Consider the following 11,084-nt stretch of genomic DNA (forward strand, 5'->3'; position numbering starts at 1 on the left):
CCACATCAGGCCTTTTATTATCAATTAGCCCTTTTTGCTTTTCCTGAAACCTCACAAGAGCAAAAGCCACTTGCTGGCTTGGTCAGTCAGCTAGCACATAGTTCAAAGCAGCCCTGTTGTCTGGTAGTGAGAGAAGGGAGAAGTTTTAACTCTGTACAGCTACATGGGATATTAATATGTTTACAGTGATATATGGACTACACAGTGATGGCACTGAAGCTACAAAAATTCATACCTACCAGGGCATCTCCACATCCTTATCCTGGCCTTTCCTACCAGGATGTAGGAAACACATGCTTTTCTCTCCTAATTTTCCATGGGCTGTCAACACCTTACAGGTTCATGTCTCCTCTGTTTTGAGGGCTATGTGGCTTGGAGTCCTCTGGTCTGACCAAGTGGAGAGGCATTAGGCATGGAGGGAACTGAATTTTTTGCAGTATTTTTCTGTTCTTGTTCAGGAATCCAGAACCCTGAGCTGGTGGTGCAGGAAGCTGAGAGTAAATAATAACTTACCTGACCTCTTCTCTTTGCTTTGAGGCAGGGAGGAACAGGGAGAACTTTCAGAGCAAACTCTGATTAACCTTGCTACACCAGCTCTTCTTGTTCTACCCTCCGCTATGTCCCTTTATTTGTCTGTTGGTGGCTCCTGCTAAGATGACGTGCAAAAAAGATCTACTCAGAAAAGAGAAGGCACTTCTACGTAGTTCATGCAGGCTCTGTTACAAAAAAAGGCACTCCACAAACACTGAAGGAATTCAGTATAACAATGAGGGCAATCAAGTTACTGAAGGAAAAAGGAAGTGTATCAGTTTTTCCAGTATGACACAAAAAGAGGAGGTTTCACCAGTCACTGCAGTGAAGGGCTGTGGACACCTCCAGCCAAATGGGGTTCTCCACTGGCATTCTACAACCCTCTTGGGGTTAGCCAGCTTTAGCTGATAAAGTAGAGATGAAGCAGATGGAAATCATGAGTAAGTCTCTTTTCCTCCTATACAGATAAAGCCTGGCCAGCCAGTCTTGTCTTGTCAGGAGTGGAAAAGGGATTTTGGATGCACAACAGTAGGGACTCTGAGTTGAGAGGGAGAAGAATGAAAAAACTCCATGAGCAATATCTCTATGCTTGCAAATTTAATGAAACCCACTAGCTTGTTCTAACAGGGGATGAAGATTAGCTGACCCATATTCATTAAAAAAAAACATCAAAGCTCCATCCAAATATCAGAGGGTATAAATGTGAAAAAGGTACATAGGTTTCTGTAGCCAATGGCATAGTGTGGTCAGTGGCTCATACATTTTGCCAGCCACAACTCATTAAAGTAGAATCAATAACATCTTTCAGATATTCAGATCTTCAGATGACCTCTGTGCTACCAGGAACAAACAACCAAATTTGTCTCCACATCTGTAGCCTTTTCCAGCTGTAAGCGAAATCAGATTTTATTCCTGTGTCCTGTGTAGTTTTAGAGGTTTTAGCTAAGTCCTGTATAGCAGTACCAAAAATGTGACTGTATGTAGTATGGTACACAAGCCACGCTGTGCCAAAGGAAAGCCTTCTTACCCCTTTGTGGTTAAATTCAAAAGCTTCAGGCTATCCTGCACCTGTAGGAAGTATTTGTGATAGTTATTACTTTCTGATTTTATCTTCTGATTGCTTAGGTCTGCAATCTCAGCTGCATTCATGTGGAATAGGAGTCTGAAAACAGTAGGTTTGTATGTGTAAAGATGTGTGGGAGTAGCCTGGAGAAAGGATTCACCAGGGATGGGATGGGATGTTTACCTAGAATAGAAGAGGGGCCTCTTCTGTAAAAGGGAAGGAAAGGGAAGGGAAGGGAAGGGAAGGGNTTGGCTTTCAGGGTACCAGTCTCTGGGCTCTTGAGTGGAATTGGCTGGACTGACACACTGGAACAGGTTGCTCAAGGAGGCTGTGGATGCCCCATCCCTGCAGGCATTCAAGGCCAGGCTGGATGTGGCTCTGGGCAGCCTGGGCTGCTGGTTGGTGACCCTGCACACAGCAGGGGGTTGAAACCAGATGATCATTGTAGTCCTTTTCAATCCAGGCCATTCTATGATATGATTCAAAGAAAAACCTGTAGTTCTCTGTGCTCTCAGGGTGTCCTCAAGGCAGGCCATCCAAAACACACAGACAGCCTGATGCCAAAATTAAATGCAATTATTCTGACTGAGTGAGAACAATTGCTCTGATACAGACTGTCCCCAGAGGTTTCCTAAGCACTCCCTATCACCCATGTAGAAAGCTTTTCTGATACTTGCAGTTGGCTTTTCTGCATGGTGTGAAGGAGAAAAAGAAAACTCAAACTCTATAGAGAATAAAGTTGTTTATAACACTGGCCACCTAATAGGGGTCTGATGAACCTTTCATACATGGAGCTGATTTATTAGGCAGAAGCATGAACGTTCAGTGGGCTTAGCTGTGACCATGATTTAACACTTGGAGTCCACTCATGTAGGAAGAGGCAACACAATGGGGTCTTATGGTTCCTCCTCAGGCTCCATGTTTGCCTTGTGAGAAGTCTGAAGGAAAAGGAGGCCAGGGTGGAGAGAGAAACACAGGGGGAAGAAAATGGCACAGAGGAAAGATCCTTGAGGTTCTAATGGTTTTACATCAGCCAGCAGTGTGGGGAAGGGAAAAGAAGGGAAAGGAAATGGAAGAGAAGGGAAGGGAAGGGAAGGGAAGGGAAGGGAAGGGAAGGGAAGGGAAGGGTGCTAGGTGCTAAGAAAGTCAAATGAAAACAACAGATATTCTCAGGGAGTTGAGTGATTAGTTCAAGGACAGCTTTGTGGATTTCAAAGAACACTGAGGAGGCCTGTGACCATAATCAGAAGTCATGAGACCTAATTAGTTCCTCAAAAAAGAGATCCATGTGACTGATAGACAAGCTGGTAAGAAAGAACATGCAGAAAAATGCATTTGGCTGTTACACTGAGTATGGCCCTCAGACAATTAATTCCCTTTAACCAAACTTGGGAAAGATACCTTTACTTTTTTTTTGCCTCACTCCTGCGATAGTTACTGATGTATTCTCAGCAGTCACCTTCTGCACTCTACCATTTGGTTTTTTGATTCTGTGGTACAACAAGAAGACTAGCCACAATCCAGTGTTTTCCAGTAAGCCCTGCTTCTAGATTCGACCATTTAAGAAGATAGAAAAGCAGTCAGGAGTATGAGTACAACACAGCCTTAGCTGATGGTTCTCAGGACTTCCTGTCAGGTCTCCCCTAGCAGGTAAGTGAAGTGCACTGAGTGCCCCTGTCCCAAGTCTCAGAGATGGGAGATGGAACTATCTGATCTTGAAGCTCCCTTCCAACCCAAGCCATTCTATGATTCTATGATTCTATGATTCTATGACTCTATGATTCTATGATTCTATGATTCTATGATTCTATGATTCTATGATTCTATGATTCTATGATTCTATGATTCTATGATTGATTCTACATGTCGAATGCTTTGTACAAGTTCAGGTAGGTGATATCAGTTACCATCCCCTTATCCAATGCTGTAACCCTGTTGTAGAAGGCCAGTAAATTTGTCAGACACAATTTCTCCTTAGTGAAGACTTTTTGACTGTTATCATTCACCTCCTTGCATTCCATGTGCCTTCACAGGGTTTCCAGGAAGATCTGCTTCATGATCTTGTTGGATAAAGAGGGGAAACTGACCAGCCCATACTTCTTTTCATTTTCATTTTAAAAAATGGTGGCTATGTTTCTGCTTCTTCAGTCATTAGGAACTTCATTAGACAGCCACAGTCTCTCAAATATGATAGACAGGGGCTTAGCAACTTAAAGCACTAGTTCTCCCAAGACTACAGATGCTTCTCATTAGGCCCCATGGGCTTGTACACCTTCATGTTCCTCAGATAGTCATGAACCTGATCTTCTCCTACAGTGGACAGTTCTTCACACTCCCACATCCTGCCTTTTCCAACTTGCACAGTGTGGCTAGAGCACTTTCTGGCAAAGGCTGAGGCAAAAAAACTTAATCATAGAATCCCAGAATCATAAAAGAGCCTGGGTTGAAAAGAACCACAATGGTTATCTAGTTCCAACACCCTCCTGAGGGCAGGGTTACCAACCACCAGACCAGGCTGCCCAGAGCCACATACAGCATGGTCTTGAATGCCTCCAGGCGTTCAACTGCCAACAACCTCCTTGGGCAGTTAGAATGTATGTCTATGTCTTCACATCCCCCTGAGCTGTGCTGTGGTCAGCCTCCTCACTGCAATGAACAGTTCTGTGTTTGCTTACCAATACATTTGGAGTGACTTTGTATAAATATCCACAAGGCTGAGGGGAAAGTCTGGAGAAAGTAAGAAGTACTCTTGGTGGAAGACAGCCAGGCTGTGGAATACTTAACAAAAAGGACATTGGCTGTAGACCCTGAGCAATGCATCCATGTGCGCTGACAAAGCTGTGTGACATCATTGCAAAGCTGCTGTTGATTATCTTGAATGATATGGCAATGGGGAGAGATTTGTGAGAACTGGAGGAAAACAGTCTTGAAAGAGGGCAAGTAGGAGAACCCAGAAAAGCAGAGGCTGGTCGGTCTCACCTCAGTCTCTGGGAAGGCGGTGGGGCAAATAATTCTGGAAAGTATTATGGAAATACTTGGAATACTTGGAAAGAAAGTGATGGTTATTAGTGAGCACAACTTTACTAACAGGAAGTACTGCTTAACCAGCCTGATAATCTGTGGTGTGGTGGAAGGACTGGTTTGGTAAATAAGAAGACAATAGCGGATGCTGTCTACCTGAATCTCACTAACACTTTTGATGCTGTCTCCTCAGACAAAACTGATGAAATATGGGCTGGATGAACAATGACATTGTACTGTAAATTGGCTGAGTGGCACATGGGTCTGGTTGGAGTCTAGTATCTATCATGTGTGTAATCCAGAGATCAATACTGGGTCAAATACTGTTTCATCATTGTCATTAGTGATTTGCATGATGAGGTAGAGTGTGCATGTTTGCACGTGATACAAATGAACTGGGAGAACTGGCAGAAACAAGGGAGTGTCATGCTGCCATCCAGAGGGACCTTGACCTCAAGTGGTTCAGCAAAGGGAAATGCAAATTCTGGCACTTGGGGAAGAATAATATCATAAACTAGTACTTGTTATAGTTCAAACAGGTGGAAATCATCTTTGCAGAAAAGAACATGGGTTTCCTGATGGACACCAAGGTGAACATGAGCTAGAAATGTGTCTGTCTTTTCTGCAATGAAAACTAATGATATTGTGAGCTGCATTAGGAAAATATTGTTAGAAGGCTGAAAAGAGGAAATGCTCTGCTCTGGTGAGGTTGTGTCTGGAGCACAGTGTCCAGGCCTGGATCCCCCAGTACAAGAGAGACATGAATGCAACTAAGAGTGTCCATTGAAAGGCATCAATAACAAAAGGCCTGGAACAACTCCTCTACAACCAGAAGCTGAGAAAGTTGAGACTGTGCAGCCTGGAGAGGAGGGTCATATCAATGTATATAAATGGCTGAAGGTGCAAAGAAGGCTCTTTTTAGTGGTGTTCAGTGCCAGAACAAGAGGCAATGGACCCAAACCAGAACAGACTTCCTCTGAACATGAGGTAACATTTCTGTGCTGTGTGGCAGAACACTGGCACAAGCTGCCCAGAGAGTTTGTGAGATCTCCCTCTTGGAGATCTTCAAAAGCCATCTGGACATGGTCCTGGGCAACATGTTCTGGGTGTCTGTGCTTGAGCAGAGGGGGTGGCTGTTGCTGTGTGCTTCCTCGCTAACGCCTACAACAGGTGGCCAAGGTGACCTTCAGAGTTCCTTCCCAAGTTCAATCATCCTGCAGTTCTATGATAAATATTGTAAAGAAGTAAAACACGTATAAGGTCCTACAAATATTTTACTGGTAGCTGGAGTCTGTGAGGCATGCCTAAATTTCTCTGAACTGATGCTCGGCACCTATGTTTAAACAGCCAAGTGTGTCTTGGCAGTAATTTCTCCACCTGTTCTACTTGGTGTTGGAAGGAACAGGTAACAAAGCAGGTGCAGGATGTGGATCCTGTTGAAGAGGAAGAAGATATTTGATTTATAGGTGTTGGCCAGTGTGGTGTTTCAAATGACGCATTGTGGAAATTCCTGTAGTTCTTTTCCAAGACTGAACATTTTACAGTGTTTCTTTTTGCATTATTATTATTATTTTTTTTCATGAGCAAGTTTTGATTCTATTGTCCGATGGCTTGGATCATTGTAGAAGCACATATATATTTAGCTCTTTCTGTGAAAAGGGACTATTTGAAGGCTGTAGCCTCAAATATCAAGGTAGATGCTGGGAGCCTAGATAATTATGTACATCTGAGCCTTACTGCTTGATTTAGAGACTACGGTTCCCAGCCAAGTGCCTGGGACTTGATGCTTTTCATGAGCAAGTCTAGGTCTGCAAACTTTGATGGAAGAATTGCAATCAAGGGTGGACACTGGTGTCTTGAAACTGAAGGGCTAGGATTGGGGTCCTTTTGGGATGTGGAGTGTGCTGAACTGCAGGAAAAGTCCTTTTATTGTTGAGAGAAAGTATTCAGGATTGTGCTACAAATGCTCTGTAGGTACACAGTCTTTTGATCTGCCATCTCTGGCTTCTTGTTTTTGACTACTAACTAGACTGAAACAAAAATCTACTGGAACAGATATCATTTTACTGGATTCCTCTCTGGGGAAAGATTTAGATCTGTATTTGATTTCTGCTTCCTGGTGCAAACTATGATTGACAGGACAGTGTTATTTTCATGACCAAGTTTTTCTATTAGATCAGTCTCAAAAAACAGAAGGCCTAATTCTGTCAGGAGAGTTTCAGTAAAATCTGAAATATGTTTCGCCTGAAATGTATTGATCTACACTCCAACAGATCTACATTCCCTTTGCAGTGCCCCAGGGTGTTTGTCTTCATAAATGTCATGGATGTGCATCCTTTCAGAAAGGATAAGGAAGGATATGTGGCACAAGTTTCAAGCATTCTTGGAATTAAATAAAGTAAAAAGGAGAAACAAACAAACAAACAAACTAAAAAAAAAACCACTTCAGCACTTCAAATACAGAAAGACACTGCTTTCAGATGAGCCTCAGAAGTTGCTTAGTTCCAGGATTCCTCTTGGCTCTAGCACCTACTGCACTATGATCCAGCCAAGACCTTTTGCTTACAGGGGCAGCAGTGCATCTGGAGAAGGTCTTGTTAAGGTGCTCAGCTTTGTCCTGAAGCAGAGAACTCAAAGGCTTTAAAAAATCTAGAATACAATCATTCTGGTTTGCAGCCCGGACTGCAGGCAGGTATTAAATCGGCAGAGGGACTGGTAGTACTCCAAGCTGCCCTTCTCTGTCTATGTTGGAAGACTTGCAGCAGTGGCACAGCAGGAGGCAGCACATGGTTAGCGGCACTTCTGCTTCCTTCTTCCCTTGAGGTTATATAACTGTTATAACAAAAAGGTGCAGTTCTCACACCAAATCCCTGCTCTGTCCTGTGCATACTACTGGGCAGCCTGCTTCTGTGCTCCCTGTAGCCAGTCAAATGGCAAGAGGGGCTGCTTTTACTCCCTTGTAAGAATGGTTGCTCTCAGGGCTCGGTTGCAGTTGCAAGGATCAAGGGCACATCATTCTGATAAAGAAGCAGTGAAGGGCATGCACAGCTTTGTTGTATGGCGAAATGTGTTAAGGGGAAATAGCTGTAATATTACCGTGAGAATAGTGTTCCTAACACTCAACAAGCTTGAGAATGCTGGTGTTTGGCTAAAATCAACAAAATGTAGAACCTAACACAGGCCAGTCTTTTCTCCCCCCACCCCCTCCAAGCAAACAAACAAAAACAGATGAAAAGAAGTAAAAAATAGCACACAAGACCTGCTTCAAACATTCAGGAAAGACCAGGTCTAAGGGCAGGGCTGTAGTAGATATGCTGCCCTGGCTGCAGGTAATAGAGTGACCTTCTCCATCAGACCCTGGATATCCAGTGCTGCCACACAAGTGACTGTTCCTTTACATACCCAGTCCATGTAACTTGGTTTAGACATACATTTAAGACCAGATTACTGTGACACCCATCCGCATGCTCATGAAAGTTGGATAGAATGAATAAATCCTTCAAAATTTACCAGATGATATTGAAACTGGTATGAAGTAAATCCATACCTTGCTACTTTGCTGACTGTTGCATGGCTTCTCTTTTCCAAGGGTCTTTAAAAGCTATTGCTTTTAAATGACTTTAATTCAGTGCCTTACTTGGTCCTTAGGCATTCTCCACTGCAGGCATTTGATGATGACTGCAGGGTGTGGTTTTTGAAATCCACAGACAGACTGATGTGTGTGCAACATTCCCTTATTCACATAATTTTATTGCTGTGTTCATCGGAAAAAATGCATTGTCAGGTGATATAATTCACATTAAAACTAGTAGCAGTATTATATAACTATAAACACTCTGTAAAATCAAACATTTATGAGGGCTGTGCAGAAAATAATGTCTCCTTCCTTATGATGCTGGCCTTCAGTGTCAGAGGTGGATGTTGGTGGCATAGCAGTAGGGGTGGAAGCTTCCCACCAATATCCCATTACGTGTTGCTGCTGTGAGACAGAATGGGGTCTGACATGAAAGTGTGTATGAAGCAAAGGTGTATCTCTGAATTGCCCCATGAGGAAAAAAATTATACCAATTGACATTCACTGATGCTTGGGAAGCATTTATGGAGACAAATCAGTAGATACAAGCACCTTGAGGCAGTGGGTAGCGCATTGCAGCACTGGAAACAGTAACAGTGTGTCACCTCTGCTGGTGTAGAGGGTTCCAATGTGGCATGCAGGCTGTTGTTCATCACTGGCAAAAAGGCAGAGCTCACGGTGGTGGCTATGCTGAAAAATAGTGTTTTATAGTTGAGAATTTTCTCTGTTGAATATTGTCATTATGTTATTTGTACCTATCATATTGCCCGTGGAAACTAATAAAAGACATTACTTTCAGAGCAACCTATGTTGTACCTATTTCCAGTATTCAAGGCAATGGGAGATGTACTGAATAAAACCTGAGATACATAAAGCTCACAGAGAACTGCGAAGAAAGAACTGTTCCCCACACTTCTGCAAGAGATGCCATGCCTCCCCGTCTGCCCCATCTCATTTCCAAGCCCTTACATACTCTCTCAGTTTCAGCTGGAAAATAATTTGCTCCTGAACTCATACTTGGGTAGGTGATTAAATCTGAGTATGCGATCAGGATATACTAGCTTTTTGTCAGAGAGAAATGAATGCTGTGTCTTCAGGACTGGAGGGATTTAATTCCCTTCCACCTCCTAAATCAGCTGGCAGCAGAAACTTCATTTTATTTATGGTTTATTTACCTGGTCTCCAGGGACCTCAGTTTTATTTGTTCTAAAGGTGTCAACAGAAAGTGACTCATTTTTCATTTTCAGCAGAAACCTATCTGGCATGTACCAACTGTTTGTTGACAGTCAATTGGTATATTAACCAAGGTGTGTTATATTTGTTCTTTAACCTGTGTCTTTTCCAGTGCATCTTTTAGGGAAAGTCAGGGAAATATTACATTCTTTAACAAAGATCAGGAGGGATTTTCTCTCCAGAAATGAACTGAAAACGCATGGTGTCAAAATCCTCCATTACCTTTTTGGGGAATAAGAAAATGAAAATAATAATCTTCCAGGGATTCTCTCATCACCTCTTTGCTTTCTTACAGTCCATTTGAATCCAGGTTCCTTTTGGGAGGAGAGGCAAAATACGTTTCCTAAAATGCCAAAGACTGTAATTTAAGAAGATTTTCAGAGAAGTCTGGTATCCTGAATATCTGCATACCTGCAGCTGAAAGAACAAGGGAGTACTTCAAGAGAAGAGGGCAAGGGAAACAGGCCAGGGTCATCTAAATCTGATGGAATCTTTAATATTTGGAAAGTTTGAGTTGGATTTGGCCAGGACTGCTTTCCAGAGTCACCACCAAGAAGTAAAGAATTGTCAGTGTGAACAACCAAAGTGCATGTCTCATGATACCTAATGTTTCTCATTAAGTTCTTGCCCCTGTCACTTTGTCAGAATTTTGACTTTCAAGAAGCAGCAAAATTAATTTGTAGACTTTGGGACTGAGATGTGAGAACACGTGCTTCAAAGACAGGTGGAGAGGTAAGACCTAAAGGGACTAGTTGTGAAAAACAAAAACAAAAACAAAAAACCCCACATTACTCTGTAGCTGCATTACTGTGCTTCTGTTCTGCTTGCAGTCTTATTTCCTGCTTATACGTTGCCAAATGAAATAAATGTTAACCTTCAAGATAAAACAAGAACCCATATACTGGACCTTTGGACCTCTGACAGATACTTCTAATACGGAAGTATTTTTCCCAGTGGGGCAGCAGCTCTATCAATATCAAAATGGTGATGTTCAATGTTTAACATGCTGAGGAGTGCATGTCACCATAGTGCTAGTCAATGCTTACTGATGGTGGCCTGGCTCTAGCACTTTTCTAACACTGCTTCTTTAATCTGCCAGGCCAAGGCTTTTTTCCAGCTTCATTCGCAAGCACTGCACAACAGGAAATCTGCAGTGATATACTCAGGGATTGGAGGACACTTCTCTTTGAGGAACAGTTTGTGCTCGGAACTGATGAGAGCTGGAAGACATGATTTTTTTCTGTTTCCAGAATAGCTAGTGAGTAGAGAAGTGATGGACTGTGTAGGTATGTGGTGACCTCAGCTCTCCTGAGCAAACTTTGCTAGCAAACAGGAACTGACTTCAGAAGACAAGTTGTCTGGAGTTTCAGGTCAGAAGGTGCCATTTAACAACAGGCTGTCCTTGCTTCCAATGAGAGCTCCTCACTGAAGCCAGATGAAATTTCAGTCTCTTCTTCTTCAGTGTATTTTTCAGTAGTCTTATTTCTCTTCTTTACTTGGACACAAATGATGGGGAAATTCCTGTCCCTGTGGGCAGAGAAGACCTTCTCTACCCACTCTTTTAGCAAAACAGAGCGCTTCATGCAAAATACTACTTCTGAAATTCCTGGAAATGTTTGCTTGTTTAGAATTAAGCATGTGCTGTAAGACACTGTAAGACAT

At 42.7% G+C, this 11,084-nt stretch overlaps 1 protein-coding gene and 1 long non-coding RNA gene across 2 annotated transcripts in view; one reads left to right on the forward strand and one right to left on the reverse strand.

Moving 5' to 3' along the window:
* The window catches only part of GNE (glucosamine (UDP-N-acetyl)-2-epimerase/N-acetylmannosamine kinase), a 30,090-nt gene extending 29,524 nt beyond the window's left edge, over positions 1 to 566 (reverse strand). Inside the window, exon 1 of the mRNA XM_015849508.2 lies at positions 514 to 566. The gene's annotated coding sequence lies outside the window, so the exon portion shown is untranslated. The remainder of the gene's footprint in view (positions 1 to 513) is intronic.
* A 3,543-nt stretch (positions 567 to 4,109) lies between these two features.
* LOC116652555 lies at positions 4,110 to 10,202 on the forward strand. The gene is made up of 2 exons (XR_004305704.1): positions 4,110 to 9,210; positions 9,718 to 10,202. It is a non-coding gene; the product is annotated as an uncharacterized LOC116652555 (long non-coding RNA).
* Positions 10,203 to 11,084: the final 882 nt, after the last annotated feature.

Source organism: Coturnix japonica, chromosome Z (assembly GCF_001577835.2).
Source record: "Coturnix japonica isolate 7356 chromosome Z, Coturnix japonica 2.1, whole genome shotgun sequence".
Taxonomy (NCBI): Eukaryota; Metazoa; Chordata; class Aves; order Galliformes; family Phasianidae; genus Coturnix; species Coturnix japonica.